The sequence below is a fragment of the Hyaena hyaena genome, unplaced genomic scaffold (genome assembly GCF_003009895.1).
Source record: "Hyaena hyaena isolate Hyena2069 unplaced genomic scaffold, ASM300989v1 scaffold_133, whole genome shotgun sequence".
Lineage (NCBI taxonomy): Eukaryota > Metazoa > Chordata > Mammalia > Carnivora > Hyaenidae > Hyaena > Hyaena hyaena.
In genome coordinates, this window is record NW_024080765.1 from 2,932,181 (window position 1) to 2,953,001 (window position 20,821).

At 41.3% G+C, this 20,821-nt stretch overlaps 1 protein-coding gene and 1 pseudogene across 1 annotated transcript in view; one reads left to right on the forward strand and one right to left on the reverse strand.

Annotated features, from left to right (window-relative positions):
* Positions 1-20,821, reverse strand: part of SUGCT (succinyl-CoA:glutarate-CoA transferase) — a 737,889-nt gene that overhangs the window by 674,034 nt on the left and 43,034 nt on the right. The gene's annotated exons all lie outside the window — the stretch shown is intronic.
* On the forward strand, positions 6,817-7,312 carry LOC120235588 (annotated as a pseudogene).

Genomic DNA, 20,821 nt, shown 5'->3' on the forward strand with positions numbered 1-20,821 from the left:
GGGGGGGGGGGAGGGAGGGGAGGGGAGGGGAGGGGAGGGGAGGAAGAGAGAGAGAGACAGAGACAAAGACAGAGAGAGAGTCTGGAAGGAAGGACGGAAGGAAGGAAGGAAGGAAGGAAGGAAGGAAGGAAGGAAGGAACTTTGAAGGGAAGATAACATCACAACCAACGTTCCGTGGAGAATTTCCATAAAAAGCATCATTGGAGCAAAGGGCTAAGAAGCACTGAGTGATAGATCATATACATCCTATTCTGAACCAGAACCATACAGGCCCCCTTCCAATAAATAGGAAAAAAATATTTCCCCCCACATATTCCTATGCTAACAAAAACCAGCCAGAGATTAGGGTAAACTTCCTCGTCTTCACAAGATCCTAATAAATTAATTGATACTTTTTATAAGGCAGTAAACAAAAGATTTAGAATTCTAAGGAAAAAAGTTTGGTCAAAGGGATTTTTTAATAAGGTCTCTTTTGATTTCTACATTAAGGGATTATCTTGCAATGGTTTTTTGGTGTTTTTGTTTTTGTTTTGTCCTTTGCTGATAAGGACTTTTTAATTTTTTTTATTTAAACTCTTTTTTTAATGTTTGTTTATTTTTGAGAGAGATGGAGGAGAAGCAGAGGAGGTGCAGAGAGAGGGAGATACAGTATTTGAAGCAGACTCCAGGCTCTGAGCTGTTAGCACGGAACCCAATGTGGGGCTTGAACCCAAGAACCGCAAGACCATGGCCTGAGCCAAAGTCAGACGCTTAACCAACTGAGCCACCCAGGCGCCCCTGGACTTTTTAATTTTATACTTTTGTTTTACTGTGTCTGCTCAATGTTTGCTCTAAACACACAAACAGTGGTCACAGCCCTACAACCAGGATGCCTGGCGGGAGAGAGGTCGCTGGGAAAATCTCCACAGATGTGGCCTGGTCACTACCTCTCCAAGAGACCAAGTGACCTGACTTTTATCATTGAGATGATGGATCATTCAGTGACAATTAATGAATGACATCCGATTACAAACTGTCTTTTTCTCACTTGGAGCACTGGGAGCTGAGCTTCCCCTACTCTTTCCTAGACACGTTACTACCTCAAAGTCGTACATGTGCACAGCTCCCTGAAGAGCAAACCACGCAGCTCTGGCTTTCATCCCTTTTAAATTGTGTGACCTGTCCTGGAATGAAGCTCCCTAACCATGCAAACTAACTTGGGGGACACTAGTGACAGTTTTTCAAGTCCCTCTTTTTCCAGAAGGATTATCACATAGCAAGTGGCCAAACATCTCAGTCCACTCTTTTCCAAGACTACCTTGGCACAGTCATGAATTCTAGAATCCATATAAAAGAAAATGAAAGCTTTCCAGAACTATACTTTGGGTCTTCCATCAATCCCATTCAACTTTTCTGTTTCTTTAACCATTCTGATTCCTACAAATTCCTGGTACAAAACAGAGGAGAAAATGCATACGGATTGGTAGACAGGATACTGGGATGCTTTGATACCTAAGCAAAAGTACTGTGAGCAGAAGTGAAGACAAGGGTAGTTCCGGAAGCAGTTCAGGGTCGGGAAGTTGGCTGAAGAGGGGGTGGAGGAGACTTCACATGGTATCTGTGACCCTGGCTTAATCATAGTATCAGGCAACAAAGGCAAGAGACTAAAAACCTCAGCATGGCAAACCTCTGCTAAATTCAGATATGGATTCCATAAGTAATGAGCCGTGCAGTCTAGCATGGAGAGAAAGGGAACGCCAGCGTCCACATGGATGGGGTAGAAAAGAACACCTTTGCACGTGGCCGCCTAGCTACCCTGTCAGCCTACCCTCCCTCTCACATAAAGAAGGTACAAATAAATTACTACACGCCTTTTTTAAAAATGTATTTATTTAAGTACAACTGACATTCAATGTTCTAATAGTTTCAGGTATACGAAATATTGATTTGACAATTCCATTGATTACTCAATACTCACCACGGTTAAGTGTAGTCACCATCTGTCACCATACAACCTTATTACAATATTATTGATGGTATTCCCTATGCTGTGCTACTCATTTCCATGCTTTTTATATTTTATAACTACAAGTTTATACCTCTTAATCCTTTTCATCTAATTCACCCATCCCCCCCACCTCCCTTCATGCTTTCTTGTAAGCTATCTATATCTCTGCACCAAGAAAAAATAATAATAATAATAAAAATTTTAACACTTGTGTTTCCCAAAATGAGGAAAGAAAGTAGAACAGGGCTTTCCTATGGATGGATGTTGTAAGTAAATTTTACTGTTGATCCAGAATCTCTCTCCCAGTAAAGGTAATTGTAAGCAGCTGTTTCCTAAAAGGTCTGAGCTGTGGTCTGTAGGCATTTACCTCCACTTAACTCATAATAGAGAAATAGCCGTTGCAAAATCCAGAGCCATTCATAACATATTGGTTCCGGGGGCACCTGGGTGGCTCAGTTGGCTAAGCATCCAACTCTTGGTGTCTGCTCAGGTCATGATCTCACGGTTGGTGAGTTCGGGCCCTGCTGGGTTCAGGGTCTGCAAGCGCAGAGCCTGCTTGGAATTCTCTCTCTCCCTCTCTCTCTCTGCCCCCTCCCCCTTCAAAATAAATAAATAAACTTTTAAAAAATTAAAAATGGCCGACACTCTCAAAAATTTTTTAAAAAGTTGGGGCGCTCAGTCAGTTAAGCGATCGACTTCGGCTCAGGTCATGATCTTACGGTTTGTGGGTTCGAGCCCCGCGTCAGATTCTGTGCTGACAACTCAGAGCCTGGAGCCTGTTTCAGATTCTGTGTCTCCCTCTCTCTCTGCCCCTCCCCCGCTCATGCTCCGTCTCTGTCTCAAAAATAAATTTAAGGGGCGCCTGGGTGGCTTAGTTGGTTAAAAGTCCGACTTTCACCTAGGTCATGATCTCACGGTTCGTGGGTTCGAGCCCCGCGTCGGGCTCTGTGCTGACTGCCGGCTCGGAGCCTGGAGCCTGTTTCAGTCTGTGACTCCCTCTCTCTCTGACCCTCCCCTGCTCACGCTCTCTCTCTCTCTCCTAGAAATAAATAAAACATTAAAAAAAAAAAAAAATAGGGGAAACCTGTATCTCTGGCCTCCAAGTTATTAGGAACTTCTATTAAATACAATTCAAACAGGATCAGTTTAAACATAGGTCTGGAGTGCAGACATGTAACTCACACCCGTAAGCTTCATCTCCTCCCAGGAAAACAACACTAGGGAATGTGTAAGGGGAGAGGCAGGGCAGTGAGACTGCTTGGTTCAAAGTCTGGCTCTACTGCTTACCAGGAGAGCAATCCTGGACAAGCCACTTAACTAGCAAATTTGGACTAGTGATTTAACCTCACTGTGCCTCATTTCTCTCTTAAAAATGATGCATGATAACAGAAGTTACTTCAAGGGGCTATTGTAAAGATTGTATCAGTTAATACACAGAAAGAGACAAACAGTACCTAACATTCTGTATGTTCAGTAATTGCTATTGTTATCTCGCTACAATGTAGATTCTATGAGGGCAGGGATTTTCTCCGTTTTGGTTATTGCTGAGTTCCCAGGGATACAAGGACCTGGAAGGAGGGAGAAGCATTGTGGGAAAATGTTTGCACCACAGTCAGAGGTGTTTCTTCAACCACTCTGTCTCAGAATGAGCTTTTCAGGAGAAGGCATATATCTTAGGGGTCAATAACAAAATGGCTCTGTTTAATTCCAACAGTGTTGTTTCATGTTCTCCCTAGGCGACCTGCTACATGGGTTCCATTTCAAAATTAGTAAAAATGGAGATATCGATCCACCTCACAAGGCTATCTTGAGGGTTCAGTGAGATCGTGTATATAAAAAAGCACACGGTTGCAGGGCTGAGACAAGGAAAAGACAAGATGAGCATGTCCTAGTACCAGAAGGCAGTGTCAGAAAAAAAGATGAAGAGGAGGAGGAAAACGTGGGGGAGAGAGAGAGACAGGGAGGGAGAGACAGAGGCAGCAACAGAGAGAAGAAGAAAGGAAAAGATGGAGACATTTTAAAAAGGACACAGAAGCCAACCTAAAAAGTGCAACCCATGGCCAAAGCTGGAGAAATTTTAGCAACAAAATATGTGACAATGCCAATGGATTATAATCAAATGAATAAGACAAATATGCAGGAGCATGGGCTGACACGAGTGAGTAAACAAGGTATGAGGAAGAATGGACAAATCCTCCTTTCAGAATAATAACAAATTTCTGTGGATACTCTGCCTCCAGAAGATGCAGATTAATTCCCCTTTACTTGAGAGTAGGCTGACCTTAGTGGCTGGCTTCCCAAGAATACAGTACGGGAAGACAAAAGCAGTGAATTTATACTGGAGGAAGCTAGCAGACACCACTCTAACCAGGAGATCAAAGTTAACATCACCAGTAACAGGTCATGTTGATATTGTATATGGCTGACATGACATCATGAGAAGGGCATTTCACCTCTGTGATGTTCTTCCCAAGAAGCCCATCACCCCAGTTTATTTTTTTGAGAAAAAGTTTTAATTTATTTGTTTATTTTGAGGGAGAGCATACATGCATGTAAGCGGGGGGGGAGGGGAAGGGAGGGGGGGGAGAAAGAGAGAGAGGGAAAGAGAGAGAGAGAATCCCAAGCAGGCTCCACACTGTCAGCCCGATGCAGGGCTTGAAACCATGAACTGTGAGATCATGACCTGAGCCAAAATCAAGAGTCAGATGCTGAACTAACTGAGCCACCCAGGCTCCCCCACCCAAGTTGAACCACAGGAAAACATCAGACAAATCCTAAGTGAGGAACATTCTACAAAACATCTAACAAGCATTCTCGAAAAGTGTCAAGGACATAAAAACAAGGAAAGTCTGAGGAACTGTCACAGATTGGAGAAATTTAAGGAAGTATAATAACTATATGAGATGCAATATCCTGGAATGGATTCTGGGGCAGAAAAAAAAAAAACATTAGTGGAAAAACTGGTAAAACCTAAATAAAGTCTGGAATTTAAAATATCATATCAACATTAAAAAATTACACAAATTAAAAGAAAATATCATAACAATGTTAATGTCTTAATTTGCCAAATGTATCATTGTTCCATGAGATATTAACATCAGAGAAAGCTGGGTGAAGGGTATATAAGAACTCTGCACTATCTTTTCTCCTTTCCTGTCCATCTAAAATTATGCCAAAATTAAAAAAAAATATTAAGGACTTATCATACCCTTAACACATAGCACTAACAAGTGTTAGAAAATGAGCACAGTACCTAGGATGGAGAAAAAAAAAGTCCAGTGGTCTGAAAGAGACGGGCTCCAGCTTAGGCAGGTCCCTAGAGGCTTGCATCACATGTGGTGGAAATCAGTGAGCTTCAGAAGCAACAGAACATGGGGACAGTAACAGCCACAGACAGCGCAGCAGGACTGGAAAGCTTTGTGCTCAGATTATATGTGACAAAGAATACTCCTCTCCCTCCTGTCCTCCTCTTACTGCTATCTCCACTAACTTTTTTTTTCTCTTTTAAAAGAAAGAAAAAGAGCGAGGATGAGCAGGGCAGAGGAACGGAGGGAGGGAGAGGCTCCACACTCCGTGCAGAGCCCAACACGGGGATTGATACCCTCGATTTGGGGATCATGAGCTGAGGCGCTGGACACTCGGCCTACTGAGCCACCCAGGCACCCCACCTCTACTAACTTCTAAGACAGGTTCCCAATCCTGGCTCCATGTTTGAATTACCTGGTGAGCTTCTAAAAATAAATTATGACTCCCGGGTCTCACCCTGCTCTGCTGAGATTCTGATTCAATAGGGAAGAACCCAGGCATCACTATATTTTTAAATGATACCAGGTAACGTGCAGCCAGGGTTAAGAACTGCTCTCTTAAGGCAAACCATGAGAGACTCTTGAATGCTGAGAACAAACTGAGGACTGATGGGTGTGGGGGGGAGGGGGGAGATGGGTATGGAGGAGGGCACTTATGGGGATGAGCACTGGGTGTTATATGGAAACCAACGTGACAATAAACTATTTGTAAAAAAAAAAAAAAAAAAAAAAAACTGCTCTCTTAGAGGAAAGTGACCTTAACCGGGACCCACTAACAAAGGAACGTTTGTACCACACATCCCAGAAACTGTTAGAAATGTTTTGGGAAAGAAAGCCATAAAAAAAGAAAGAGTGGTTGCATGGAACTAGAAATATACATACTATACAGGTAGGTGGTAAGTACTTTCAAAACAATAAAAAGGGTCAAGTAATATCAGGGATAGAAAAGTTGGAAAGGCTCCTTCCTAGGAGATCACATTTACTGGAGTACTAAGTTTAAAAAAAAAAAAATCCAGCATTAGAAGGGCTGGATAAAGAAATTCCAGGCATGGAATCATGCATAAAAGCCCTGCAGTAAGCATTAGCTTGGAACTCTGAAGGACAAAAAGAATGCGAGCATCACTGGGGTTCAGTGAGCACTGTAGTAAAGAATATACATTAAGATGTGGTCATAGACAGAGGCAGGACCCTACAGGCCAAAGAGGAGTTTGGATCCTATTCCACTTACTTTGGAAGGGTTTTTGAGGGTGCCATTGGAGGTTGTAAAGCAGGAGAGGGACATGGTCGCTTTGCAGTCATTCCCGCCACTATTTGGAGAAGACAATAGTGAAAGCAGGGATATCAGATGGAGTTCAAGCCCCACGTTAGGTATGGGGGCTACTTAAGCAAACCACCCCCAAAAAAAAGGATACATTTGGTTAAAGTGTGTGTGGTTTTTTTAATCTAGTCTGACAATCTCTGATATTAACTGGAAATGTTAATCCTTTTATATTTAAAGGAATTGTAGAGTCTACCGGATCCAAGATGGCTGCCAGCACGAGCCTGAGGAAGGACCTTGAAGAAATCTGCAAATGCGGAAATGAAAAACCTAACAACCCAGGTTGGTGAAGCTAATTTATTGACTTGGCAAGGGCTACTGCTCCTGACAAGCCTCCATATGATAAGAGGGACTTCACAATGAAAGTCAAGTTTTCACAAGAGTCCACATTCAAACCACCGAAGATTACCTTTAAAATAAAAGACCAACAGAACAATGAAGAAAAGGCACAGATCTGTCTTGATAATTTGGGCTGAAAACCTGAAGCCATAGCTGAAGAATGAAGGCGGTGAAAAGTTGTGTAAGAATGCTACAAAGTCTACAAAGAAATATGGGGAAAGGCCACTGACTGCAGCGAGCCTGTGGGTGGAGACCCCTTTACAACTCAGACACTCAGAAAGCATGACAAGTGCGCTGCCTGGCGTTTGCCGATGGCAGTTACTCAGTTTCTATTGTCTTCTTAATCAAAAGCAGTCTAGATAACCTGTAAAGGAAGAATTAAAAATTTAAGATGCCCTAGTTCTGCTTTGTTTTAAAAATCATTGCATCAATCTACTTTAAAAGAATGGTGTTTCTGGGTGCCTAGGTGGCTCAGTCGGTTGAGCAGTGGGACTCTCCATCTCAGCTCAGGTCATGATCTCAGGGTCCTAAGTTCAAGCCCCCACCTTGGGCTCCAAGTTGGGCTGGGTGTGATGCTTACTTAAAAAGGAAAGAGAGCAAAAATGAACTATTGGGACCTCATCAAAATAAAAATCTTCTGCACAGTGAAGGAAACAGTCAGCAAAACTAAAAGGCAAATGACAGAATGGGAGAAGATATTTGCAAACGACATATCAGATAAAAGGTTAGTATCCAAAATCTATAAAGAACTTATCAAACTCAACACCCAAAAAACAAATAGTCCAGTGAAGAAATGGGCAAAAGACATGAATGGACACTTCTCCAAAAAAAGACATCCAGATGGCTTAGCAGACACATGAAAAAATGCTCAACATCACTCATCATCAGGGAAATACAAATCAAAACCACAATGAGATACCACCTCACACCCGGTCAGAATGGCTAACGTTAACAACTCAGGCAACAACAGATGTTGGCGAGGATGTGGAGAAAGAGGAACCCTTTTGCACTGCTGGTGGGCATGCAAACTGGTGCAGCCACCCTGGAAAACAGTATGGAGGTTCCTCAAAAAATTAAAAATAGAACTACCCTACAACCCAGCAATTGCACTACTCGGTATTTATCCAAGGGATACTGGTATGCTGTTTAGAAGGGGCACACGCACCCCAATGTTTATAGCAGCTCTACTGACAATAGCCAGAGTATGGAAAGAGTCTAAATGCCCATCAGTAGATGAATGGATAAAGAAGATGTGGTATATCTTCTTTGAGGTTGCAGTTCTCTTACAGCTCCCATTTTCCTGCATTGGGTTTATTTTTCACTCATTCACTTCCCCAGACCAGGGTCCTTGGCAAATAGACAGCTCCCGGCCATTCTGGTGGCTTCTCTACTCCCATTTTGCATCGCTCTCTGTGGGAGTTGGTTCAAATCTCCTGGCTCCAGTTTATAACATCCTGTTGGTTTTTTGCTTTTGTTTTTAATTTAAAAACAAGCAAATCACTACTCACCACCCTACCACGTCCCCCTCACCACCAAACAAACAAAAAACAGAGGTCATGAAATAAGAAGCCCAGTTCTGTAAAAATCTGGCCAGCTGTTACCACAATAACATCAATCAAATGAGCAAACCCTGATGTCTGCGTGGGTGAATGACTTCCAGCCCTGCCTGGCCTGCTTGGGGAAACCCCAGTCTATGGTGACCCAGCAGAGGGCCTGCCAACCAGAGGATGCCAAGCACATGTGTGAGGAATTTCTTGCCAGAGGGTCTCCTGAGGCCAAAGGTCACCACTCTTCCCTGCAGCCACTGGAGAAGATGTGCAGGTCATTGCAGGCAACACTGAAGCCAGAAGGTCCATGTGAAATTCCAGGCTCACCTGTCACCGAGCTCGCTCTCCCAACTCCTCAGCAGGGCACAGTCCCACCGCGACCCTCCCTGGGTGACCCTCCCTCAGTGCAGTTGACCCTTTGTGAAGCTGGGATTGGCTGGGATTGGTTGGACTAGGCTGTAGGGCCCACCAGTTTGGGTTGCGCGGGCCCTGAGTCCCCTTCCTTCAGAGCAGCTGGCCAACCCAGGAAAGAAACCAGGCCTTCCCTCTCCCTCTGGACTCACAGCCTTTGCAGAGGTAGGCTCCACTCGAAGCTCACTCAGCAATATCCTTTACATGTGTTTTCTATTGTTTTGACTGCTTTTTTTTTTTGTAGAAATAAAAAATTGACCTTAGAATTTATCAAAAAAAAAAAAAAGAATTGTATCTTCTATTTGGGTTTAACTCCTCTACCGTCTCCTAATGTCCTTTATATCTGTCCCAACTGTTCTCTACTCGGATCTCTCCTCTCTTAACTTCTTTTGGATAGGCTGCATATCTGTTGTCATTTTTTATCCCTTGCATTATTTTAGAAGGTATGCCCTCCCTTGTATTTTTTTTAGTTGTCTTTTCTATTTTCTTAGCCTAGAAAATGTAGTATTCATCCTTGGAATTATCAGTCTATCTGATCTTTGCCTCTCTCCTTGTCCTGGGCAGCGCAAAGATATTAGAACACTTTTACCCCGTCTTGACTTATTTGCTATGGTCATATGTGTGTGTGCTACACATAATATATAGTAATGTGTATATTCATACATACATATTTTTAATACCCACATATAATGTTTATACAGTCAGCATTTATTTAGATTTACCCATCTAAGTTCATTTTCCTTCTGAAGAAGGGCCTGTAGAATTTTTTGGTATGAGTTTGCTACTAAGTGAATCCTCTCCATGTATTTTGTTGGAAAACGTCTTTGTTATCAACATTTTTGAAGAATATTTTCTTGGTTAGAGAATTCTTTTGGGTTTTTTTTTAACGTTTATTTATTTTTTAGAGAAAGAGAGATTACACATGCGTGTGAGAGAGAGAGCGGGTGTGCACACAGGGGAGGAGCAGAGAGAGAAAGGGACAGAGGATCCAGAGTGGGCTCTACCCTGAATCATGACCTGAGCCAGTGTCGAAGGCTTAACAAACTGAGCCACCCAGGTGCTCCTTTGGTTAGAAGATTATTAACTGACAGTCATTCTATTTTGGCACCTTGATGAAGATATTTGTCCACTATTTGCTAGCTTTCAATGTTGCTATTAAGAAGCCAGCTGTCAGACAACTCTCATTCCTTTGACAATAAACTGTCTTCACCTTCCCCTTCAGCTACTGTTAATATTTTCTTTATCTCCAATGTGTGTAGATAAGGATTTCTTCCCATTTACCCTGATTCAATTTAGAGTGACCCTCCTCACCCCACACACTCACTTTCTTCATCTGAAGCTGGTTTCAGAGGATCAGACTCAAGACTCAAAATGCTCTCGATCATAGCTGAGCTACCAAATGAAAGGGCCCAGGTCCTAGAATGATTATACCAGTGCAAAGCCCCCTCGGACTCCTACTATTCATGATACAAGTAAGAAATAAACTATAATTAAGTCCTGGAGATTTGGGACTGACTAGAGCAGTTTACCGACCCTAACAAATATAGGATCCTTCCAGCTGTTCAAGCAAAAAAGCTTTGGATTGATTCATCCTTGATTCCTTTCTCCTGCATTCCACATCCAAACCTTCAGCAAATTCTGGCAGTTCTAACTGGAAAGTCCAGAATCTGACCACTTGCACTACTATCCTCCTGGTTCAAGGCCATCAGTCTCTCACACTTGGCTCCTTCTTTTTTTTTTATGTTTATTTCTTTTGGGCGGGGCAAGGGGGGCAGAGAGTGGGAGACATGGAACTGAAGCAGGCTCCAGGCTCTGAGCTGTCGGCACAGAGACCGACACAGGGCTCTAACTCACGAACCGTGAGATCATGACCTGAGCCGAGGTTGGCTGCTTAACCAACTGAGCCACCCAGGAGCCTCTCACACTCTCTCCTTCTCAATTGGTCTCCTTGCTTAACTCTTTCAAAACACATATCAGAATATATCACTACTCTGCTCAATAATCTCCAATGGGCTTGGCATCTCACTTAGAATAAAAGCCAAAGTCTTTAAAGCTGCCCACAAGGCCCCATGGGATCCAGTCCCCAACCACCTGTCTAACCTAAACTTCATTAATTGTCCACTCATTCACTCTGATCCAGCCCTATTAACTCCTCAATGTTGCTTGAACAAGGTACGCTCGCTTCTACCTGAAGACCTCTGCCCTTACTAATCTCTGCTTAAAATGTTCTTTTTCTAGATACGAGTTAATACGTGGCATCCCTTCACTTCCTTCAGGCCATTGCTCCAATACCCCCCATCTATGGGGTTTGTGACTTCAAGCCCCACATCAGGCTCTGTGCTGACAGTTCGGAGCCTGGAGCCTGTTTTGGATTCTATGTCTCCCTCTCTCTCTGTCCCTCCCCCGCTGATGCTTTGCCTCTCTCTCTCTCTCTCCAAAATAAATAAACATTAAAAATTTTTTAAATGTATACATTACATGTTGCACTATCCATTCTCTAAAATTTTATATAATATCGACTCAACTTTTGAATTCCAGGAGTGTATTATCAAAGCCTTTTCAATACTTTCTGCCCTCAAAGCTGCCACCTAAATGCTCATCTTGAAGAACTGACAGCTCATTTTTTTATTTTATCACCTCTCATTCACTCCTAAACACCCTTATAATTTGGATTCTTCTCCAAACATTCTAGTGAATTGTTCCTGCAGTATTAACAACAGCCTCTTGATGTTTAATTTAATGGTTTCTTTTTCAACTCCATATCCCATTTGTCTCAGTAATGACCCCAACAAACATTTGTTTGCATTACTTCTGCATTACAGACATCATGCTAGTATTGGGAGCACAAAGAAGACACAGTACTGCTATCAGAGTGATCACAGACTCATACTTGACGGGAGAAGGAATTCAGCTAAAGAATTACATTATATTGCTTTGCAAGGAGTAGATACAACACTTATTTTGCTGAATGAATGAATGAATGAATGAATGAATAAGTGGATCCATGCATCCATCTAAATATGGATGAATACAATCTTAAATGTTAACACCAAAAGAGTATAAAAGGTGCTATGAGAGTACAAGGTCAAAAATGTCCTCTGCACAGTATCTGACACTGATTATCTTCCCCGTGAAATTCTCTCTTCCCATGGCCCCTAATATTGAACTTATTTTCACTTTTTATTTCTCCCAGATCCAAGAATGGCTCAAGCTAGACAATTTGAAATCATCTTAATTCCTGTCTTTTCCCCCCCTTCTTTTGGTCACTCAATTCATGTGCAAAATCCTTCTTTGATCCACCCCCTCCATTCTATCCTCATTGCTTCTGTTTAGAATGTTTCTCTCATTATTTTACTACAACTGATGAACTGCTGTCAAGATATTCTCTGCTTGAATGTAATTCTTTACCTGCAGTTAATTATCTTCCTAAAGTGGATTTGACCAGGACATTTCCCCGCTTTAAGTCTCTGATGATTTCCTATTGATAAGAGGATAGAGACCGAACTTGTAAATCTGGCATATAAAGTCTTTCTGTGTGCCCTCACTCTACTTTTCAAGCCTCATCTTCTGCCTCACATTTTATCCACATAGGCCTCTGCACTTTCTTTCAACACACCATGTCTTTGTATCTCAATTTTTTTGCCCAATCGAACCACTGTCTAAAATGACTTATACCTCCACACCCTGCCTGGAAAAAAAAACTAATCATATTTCAAAAGCCAACGTAATCATTATTTCCTTTGTTAAGATCTTAGCATCTCATCACCACCGTAGAGTTAGTCAACCCCTAATCTGTGCTTCATAGCACTTCTGTCAATTCCTTAAATTGATCTGTAACTATTGGCTTCCATACAAACCATCTCCTTCCCCAGGGGCTACTGGCTGCCCATGTGTCTTATTAATCTATATGTTTCTGGTATCTATCAAAGTATCTACATCAATAAATATTTCTTGAATGGACAGCTATCATCTCAGTATACATTCCACAAATTCTTTCTTGTTTTTAACTGAGAAAAGATCCCTCCACTTGTATTTTTTTTTTAATTTTGGCCCATATAATAATGCAAAAATAACTGAGCCTCCATACAGCATATAATGAAGTGAGCACAGAAAGCAGCATTGAGCCAGAGAACACGGGAAACATTAGAATGTGAGGATTAACATATTTAGGGCAGTCTCTGCCCTGAGAAATGGGAGCTCGAGAGCAGTTTCTTGTCAGTTTTGAGTATCACTCTAGAGGGTATGTGGAAGGGAAATGTCTGGAGTACTGTTGGGGGGGTGGGGGGTGGAGAATGGTAGAAGACTCAAGGTCTGAGAATAACATTGCTTGTTAAGATTGTATCACTTTTATGGATTCCATTTGCACTCCTATTTAATCCTTACAATAACATCACTGGGGGAGGCACCAGCATCAGTGCTCCTATAGTTCAGCCAGAAAACAGAGGTTAAAAGAGATTAAATAACTTGACAAAAAGGTATATAGCCAATAATGTTAGAACTGGGAATTCGCCCCAGGTCCTCCAACCGTGAGCCTTTGCTCTCCATTATGTAGTCTCATGAAAAAGAGTTCCAGGTATGACTAGTGTTATAGAAGATATAAAATTTACATAACATAATCTGAAACATATTTAATGACTTCATGGCTATAATATCTACATAATAATTTACAACTTTGAAGGAACTTTCATGAATCACATGTCAGGGTCCACTAGAAGTTTATGAGGCAGCAGGGCAAATTTCTTTCCATTTTAGAGATGAGGACTTTTTTTTTTTAATTTTTTAACGTTTATTCATTTTTGAGAGTCAGAGAGACAGAGTATGAGCAGGGGAGGGGCAAAAAGAGAGGTAGACACAGAATCTGAAGCAGGCTCCAGGCTCTGAGCTGTCGGCGCAAAGCCCGACACAGAGCTGGAAATCACAAGCTGTGAGATCATGACCTGAGCCAAAGTCGGACAGTCAACTAAATGAGCCATCCAGGTGCACCGAGATGAGGACATTTAAGCTCAGATCAACGTAATGACTTCCCCAAGGTTACAAGACATTCCAATACACATCTCATAAATCTTCATTGAGAGCTTTTTTTAGATTATGCTACACCATATTTTTTATACTTGATAAGCAATTAATATAATTACAAGATCTACCTATATGTAAATCTACCAATTATGGGGGCACCTGGGTGGCTTAGTCGGTTAAGCATCCGACTTTCGCTTAGGTCATGATCTCGCGGTTCGTGGGTTCGAGCCCCGCGTCGGGCTCTGTGCTGACTGCCNTTATCAATTCAATTTCAAATTTATAAAACATATTCACTAAGTGGTAATTATTTCCTTTCTAGAATGATTACTTTCATGTAGAAGGAAATACCTGTAAGACTCAAGTTTCCCTTGGAGTCATAGAGGAAATACAATTCCTATAAAATAAGATTCATGAGTGGGGCGTCTGAGTGGCTTAGTCGGTTAAGTGTCCGACTTTCGCTTAGGTCATGATCTCATGGTTCGTGGGTTCGAGCCCCGCGTCGGGCTCTGTGCTGACTGCCAGCTCAGAGCCTGGAGCCTGTTTCAGTCTGTGACTCCCTCTATCTCTGACCTTCCCCTGCTCACGCTGTCTCTCTCTCTCTCTCCTAGAAATAAATAAACATTTTAAAAAATTTTTTTAATTTACCAATTATGTTATATGAATAATACATAATAAATGCTTACCATAGTGCCTAACACATAACAAGCACTCAATAAATATTAGATATTATGGGAGTGCCAGGGTGGCTCAGTCAGCTGAGTGACTGCCTCTTGATTTCAGCTCAGGTCATGATCTCTCAGTTCATGGGTTCGAGCCCCAGATCAGCGCAGAGCCTGCTTGGGATTCTCTCTCTCCCTCTCTCTCTGCCCCTCTCCTGCTTGCTCTGTCTTTCTCTCTCTCAAAATAAATGAATAAACTTTTAAAAAGGACTTAAAATATTAGAGTTATATAGTCACTCTAAATGTAAATTTTTTCTTGATTCCATTTATTATGTCTGTCACCATTTTCATTGTAGGGAATTGTTTTCCTTCTTGGGAATGTAGGCACTGGACTCAGATTCTAGCTTTAACATCATAATGCAGTTTCTATCCTAAGTATCCTTAGACTTTTGACTCAAAAGAGAGTAAAAGGGAACAAATAAATAAAATAAAAGCAAAAGGACAGTGTTTTCCTCTCCATCCTGTTATGTCATCCTGCCTTCAGAAAAATGCTCTAGATCTGGGACCTGCAAACTCTGTCAAGCACTAGACAGTAAATATTTTAGGTTGTGTGAGTTCAGGGGTGTCTCTGTTGCAACCACTCAACTCTGCTGCTGCAGTGCACACATAGCCATAGATAATACACAAACCAATGGGGATGGCTGTGTGCCTACAAACCTTTAGTTTCAAAAGATGACAATTGGGCACATTTGGCCCACAGGCCCTTCCAAGCCCCATAACTGAAATGAGGAACTTCAAAGAATGCAATGAAATGCTGGAAGTGCGGCGGTGGGGGCATGAGAGGGAAACACTTGGCTCTCCACACCCATAGCTCACAATCTGAGGTTCTTCCTGTGCCTTATCCTTCACACCCACTCCCTATTTTCACCTGTGAAGGATTTGGGCCACATGGTCAATCTATTCCTTTCACATTAGCTTTGTTTGTTTCTAAGCCTGCATAACTCAAGACAGTCAAAAAGACAGACCAGACAGCTTACGTCCATAACCCCCACAGCTTCCAGATGTAATGAACAGTTTGAGTCCAAGTGACAGATCAGACCCGAGATGGTGAAGGGAGTAGAGGGCCGAAGCATACAGTATCCCCTGCAAAGAAGCCAAAGACCCAGAGGAGCACTGAGGATAAAAACTGAAGACGGGGGGCGCCTGGGTGGCTCAATCGGTTAAGCATCTGACTTTGGCTCAGGTCATGATCTCACGGTTTGTGAGTTCGAGCCCCACATCGGGCTCTTTGCTGTCAGCACAGAGACTGCTTTAGATCATCTGCCTCCCTCTCCCACTGTCCCTCCCCAGCTCATGAACTCTCTCTCTCTCAAAAAAAAGCAAACATTATAAATAAATAAACAAGTAAATAAAGACTTTGTTACTGATAAATGATCCTGAGCACCTTCAACTGAACAGTGACAGGTAAAAGATCTAAATGAGGGTATCTGTGTGGACATGAACAGGTAAAGCCTAGCGGAATCGCTGCACCCACATGCTGGGTTAGAAACATAATGGATGGTATGTGAGACACAAATGCCCAAGGTTCTGTGCAGGAAGGAGAGCAGGAGAATCAAAACATAAGGGTGGTAATAGAACAAATAAAGTTCTGAGTGTATCTAATACGGTGAAGGTAGATCCCACACTACCATTTTGGCTTTCCTTAGGGAGCTGTGAGAAACATGACTGAAATTTCTGGCTGGAGTAGGAGAAATGTGCCCTCCTAGAAACATCTGGGACCATAACATTTCATTTGTCAGATAGAAAATTTCTATATAACTGTATCTTTAGTTTCAGGTAAGACAGGCAATTCTCATAGAACTCTCAGGATTATCACTATTTATTCGGACAGGCAATTCTTCTCTCCAGAAAGTATTCATTTAGATGAATAAATATTTGCCTCAATCCTCTGAGTATTTCATAGGCAATGCTAGGAATGATAAATTATTCACAACAAAATGATAAACATTGGGTGAATAGTAATAAGAATCTAAAGACATAGAATTAGTATTATGGAATAGGATTTTGAACAAAAGAAACGGAATATTGGTCAATATTAGTATTAAGCAAAGTTACAATTATATCCTAACATATATACATATGCTAATCCCATCAGATTGAAAAGAAACAAAAAACAAAATCCTTGAAATAAAGGACTTTTAATTTATACACATAAGAATCCATTTATTCTTGAACAAAGGAGCGTTTTATATATTCAGTACTTAGTCATCAGATATTTATATTTGTATGCCACTATTCCAGATACAGTAAAATATTTTCTTGTGGCTGTAGCATAGTAATTATAATTTTTTCCATAGTATACCTGTAGCTGAAACTATTCTTTATTTTACTAAATTTTTCCTTAACTTGTTTTCTAATTTGAATTTCTATTTTATAAATTGTGATAAAGTATACATAACATAAAATCTGCCATTTTAACCAGGTTTAAATGCACAGTGCAGTGGCATTTACATTGCCATCACCATTCAACCATCTCCAAAACATTTTCACCTTCCCAAACCATGAAACAAGAACTCCTCAGTTTCCCCTCCCCCCATGCCCCAAAAACTACCACTCTACTTCCTGTCTCTATGAATCTGACTACTCTAGGTGCTCCATATAAGTGGAATCATTAAGTATTTGTCCTTTTGTGGCTGGCTTATTTCACTTAGCATTATGTCTTCAAGGTTTATCCATGTTGTGGTATGTGTCAGAATTTCCTTCCTTTTTAAGCTGAGTAATATCCCATTGTATGTATATATCACATTTTATTCATCCATTTATCCATTAAAGGACCCGTAGGTTGCTCCCAACTTATGGCCATCTTGAATAATGCTGCTATGAACATATATGTGTAGGGGTGCCTGGGTGGCTCAGTCAGTTGAGCGTCTGACTTCGGCTCAGGTCATGATCTCACCGTTGGTGGGTTTGAGCCCTGCATAGGGCTCTGTGCTGACAGCCAGCTCAGGGCCTGGAGCCTGCTTCGGATTCTGTGTCTCCCTCTCTCTCTGACCCTCCCCTGCTCAAGCTGTATCTCTCTCTCTCTCTCTCTCTCAGAAATAAAAAAAATAAATAAAACATTAAAAAATTTTTGAACATGTATGTGTAAATATCTGTTGAAATCCCTGGTTTCAATTCTTTTGCATGTACACCCAGAAGTGGAATTTCTGGCTCATATGGTAATTCTGTTTAAATCTTTGAGGAACCTCCATTGTGGTTTATACCACTGTACATTCCCACCAATAATGTACAAGGGTTCCAATTTCTCCATATCCTTACCAACACATATCTTTTGCAGTTTTTTAACAGTTAGTCACCGTATGAGTGGTATCTCATTTTGGTATTGATTTGAATTTTTCTAATGATCAGTAACAATGAGCAGCTTTTCTTGTGCTCATTGTTATTTGTATATTCGCTTTGAAGAAAAGTCTATTCAGGTTCTTTGCCCATTTTTTAATTGGCTTGTTTGTTAAGACTAGCTTTTCTTGTAACAAAGTATGTTTGCCAAATTTTTTATGTTTGATATTTTTTCACTTGATAAACTTTTGTGGATTTTATGTTCTTTAAAAATCAGAATCACTGATTCCACAATCTGATATTCTAGCAACATCCCTGATCTTTCAGGATGCGTGACTATTCCTTCACATTTTTTAACCTCTGTGATTAAAAATACCATAGTTCAAATTGAGGACTGAAAGTTGTAATACTACACGAATGCTGGCTTGGAAGACCATCCAACGATTGGAAAATATTCGTATTCATGAAATAAATGCTATCTACATTTTATCTAACATTTATTTTTTGCATCCTTTTAAGTATAACATTTCTTCTTATCTAACATTACTTCTCTAAATTTATGGATTTATTTCCCAGGCCTATTACCATAAAGGGAAACAATTCGGTTTGATGACAGGGTTTTGGGATGATGGCTAAGTCTCGGCATGTTGATTTGGCACGATCCATGAAACACTTGATTTGTGAAGATTTTGAAATAATTACTGCTTTAACATTAACGAACATTGTCATTTTTTTCCCTCTTGCTGGTCTCTAGTCCCCAAGAGGTACTTTAAATTGGGAACCATTATACATACATTAGAAATTGAAGACCAAAGGTAAAACCAACTGATTCTAGACTTATACCATATTTCTAGGCCAAGCCTGTCTCTTTGCTTTTGGAAACTGAGAAAACAGCTCAACCTCCTTCTCACATCTTGAATTCCTTTTATTGATCAATAGTATATAAATAGTAAAAGTAACTGGGGACTGGAGTAGTTCAAACATGCATTTATGTATAAAGGTCTGTCATGAGATGGTACTCACTGCATATCCATAAATACACCCAGCAGAGCTCTTTTAAGAAGAGCAATTTGTCTCTTTTAACATAATGGCAAGTCATTTTGTCCATGTTCCAGTCCAGCAGATTTTCTTAATCCCACAATTTAATAAAGAGTTCCCAAAAGGGGCACCTGGGTGGCTCAGTCAGTTAAGTCCGCAGCTCTTGGTTTCAGCTCAGGCCAGGATCTCACGGTTTGTGAGTTCGAGCCCCACTTGGGATTCTCTCTCTCCCTCTCTCTGGCCCTCCCCTGCTCATGCTCGCTCTCTCACTCGCTCTCTCTCTATCTCTCAAAATAAATTTTAAGAAGGAGCAACTGAGTGGTTCAGTCAGTTAAGTGACTAAGTCCTGATTTTGGCTCAGATATGATCTCCTGGTTCATGATTTTGAGCACTTTTTGTGCTGATAGTGCAGAGCCTGCTTGAGATTCTCCTCTCTTCTTCTCTCTCTGTCCCTTCCCTGCTTGCACTCTGTCTGTCTCAAAATTAACAACCTTTAAAAAATAATTTAAAAAATTAAAAAAGAAAAATTTAAAAAAAAGAATTCCCAAGGGAAGCTATTATAATGTTCCCTATACCCAGTAACAACTCAGGATCAGCTTTAAAGTGGTATTTGCTACTGGGAAAAGATATTTACTTGGAAATTATGTATAGGGAAAAACTTGACCTTTACATTTGTGTTTAAATAATTGGAAACACATGTGAAATTAGTCAAAACTTTTATCATTAAATATTATCCTTTCATACTCAAAAATTTTGAAGACAAATCTCTCAGGTCTGCTCTACTTAATACTCTACTACCTGAAAAACATATTTCTTCAAAACAATATGAGTTAGAGTATTCAAATGTCTCACGTCAGTTCATCCGAGGCTCCAGACCCAAAAAGAATGCCATTAATTGCCAGAACACCAGGGTCAGTCATGCTCATCTAATACAAAACCAGCCTCGCTGCCCTGAGCTTTTCACCCACTTGATGGTGTGCAAGAAAGATAGAGGCAAAGGGGGGACCATTAGCAAGGGTTTCCTTAGAAAGAGTTGTCGGCATGCTGTGCACTTCACCCTGCCAAACTGCCTCCCCATTCCTTCAAGCCACTTGAGAGACTCTTCAAAAAGAGCAACTGGGACCTTGGCCACATTCCGAGAACTGGAAATTACCTAAGGACTTGACGTGTTGCCTAAAAACATACCAGAAGCAAGACGTTATGGTTACATCAGGTAAAAGAAGCAAAAGTAACAGGTTTGGGAGTAAACTGCACTCCTGACAATGATGAAGAAGAGAAAGGAGGTGTTTTTCCTATGAGCCAAGTAGACCATCAGCAGAGCAGAACTCACTCAGATAAAAGGAATTCTATGGAGCACGTGGGTGGCTCAGCAGGACTTCAGCTCAGGTCATGATCTCACAGTTCATGGGTTTAAGACCCAGTTCGGTTCGAGCTCCATGCTAGGCTTTGCACTAACAGCAGGGAGCCTGCTTTGAGTTCTCTGTCTCCCCTGTTTCTCTGCCCCTCCCCACTCATGTTCCCATTCTCTCTCTCTCTCTCTTCCCCTCCCTCTTTCTTTCAAAAAAAAAAAAAAATGTAAAAGGAATTCTACCCACGAGGGCTGCCTATAGGACCATGTGACCTGAATGGATAGTCTCTGCATAAAGAGCACCACGATGAGACAGGGACTAGAGGGGAAGAACTACAGTCTGAGGTCTCAGGATCCTCTTCAGGGGAACAGAAGTATCCAGCACTGGGCTCCAACTACACCAGTCAACTGAAGGCTTTTTGCGTGCTCACTAACTCAGTTCCCTTGCCGTAAGAGGGCCTGACTCGGAAGAATTACACACAGCAGCTAGCAATATGGAAGAGAATCATGGAAGAAT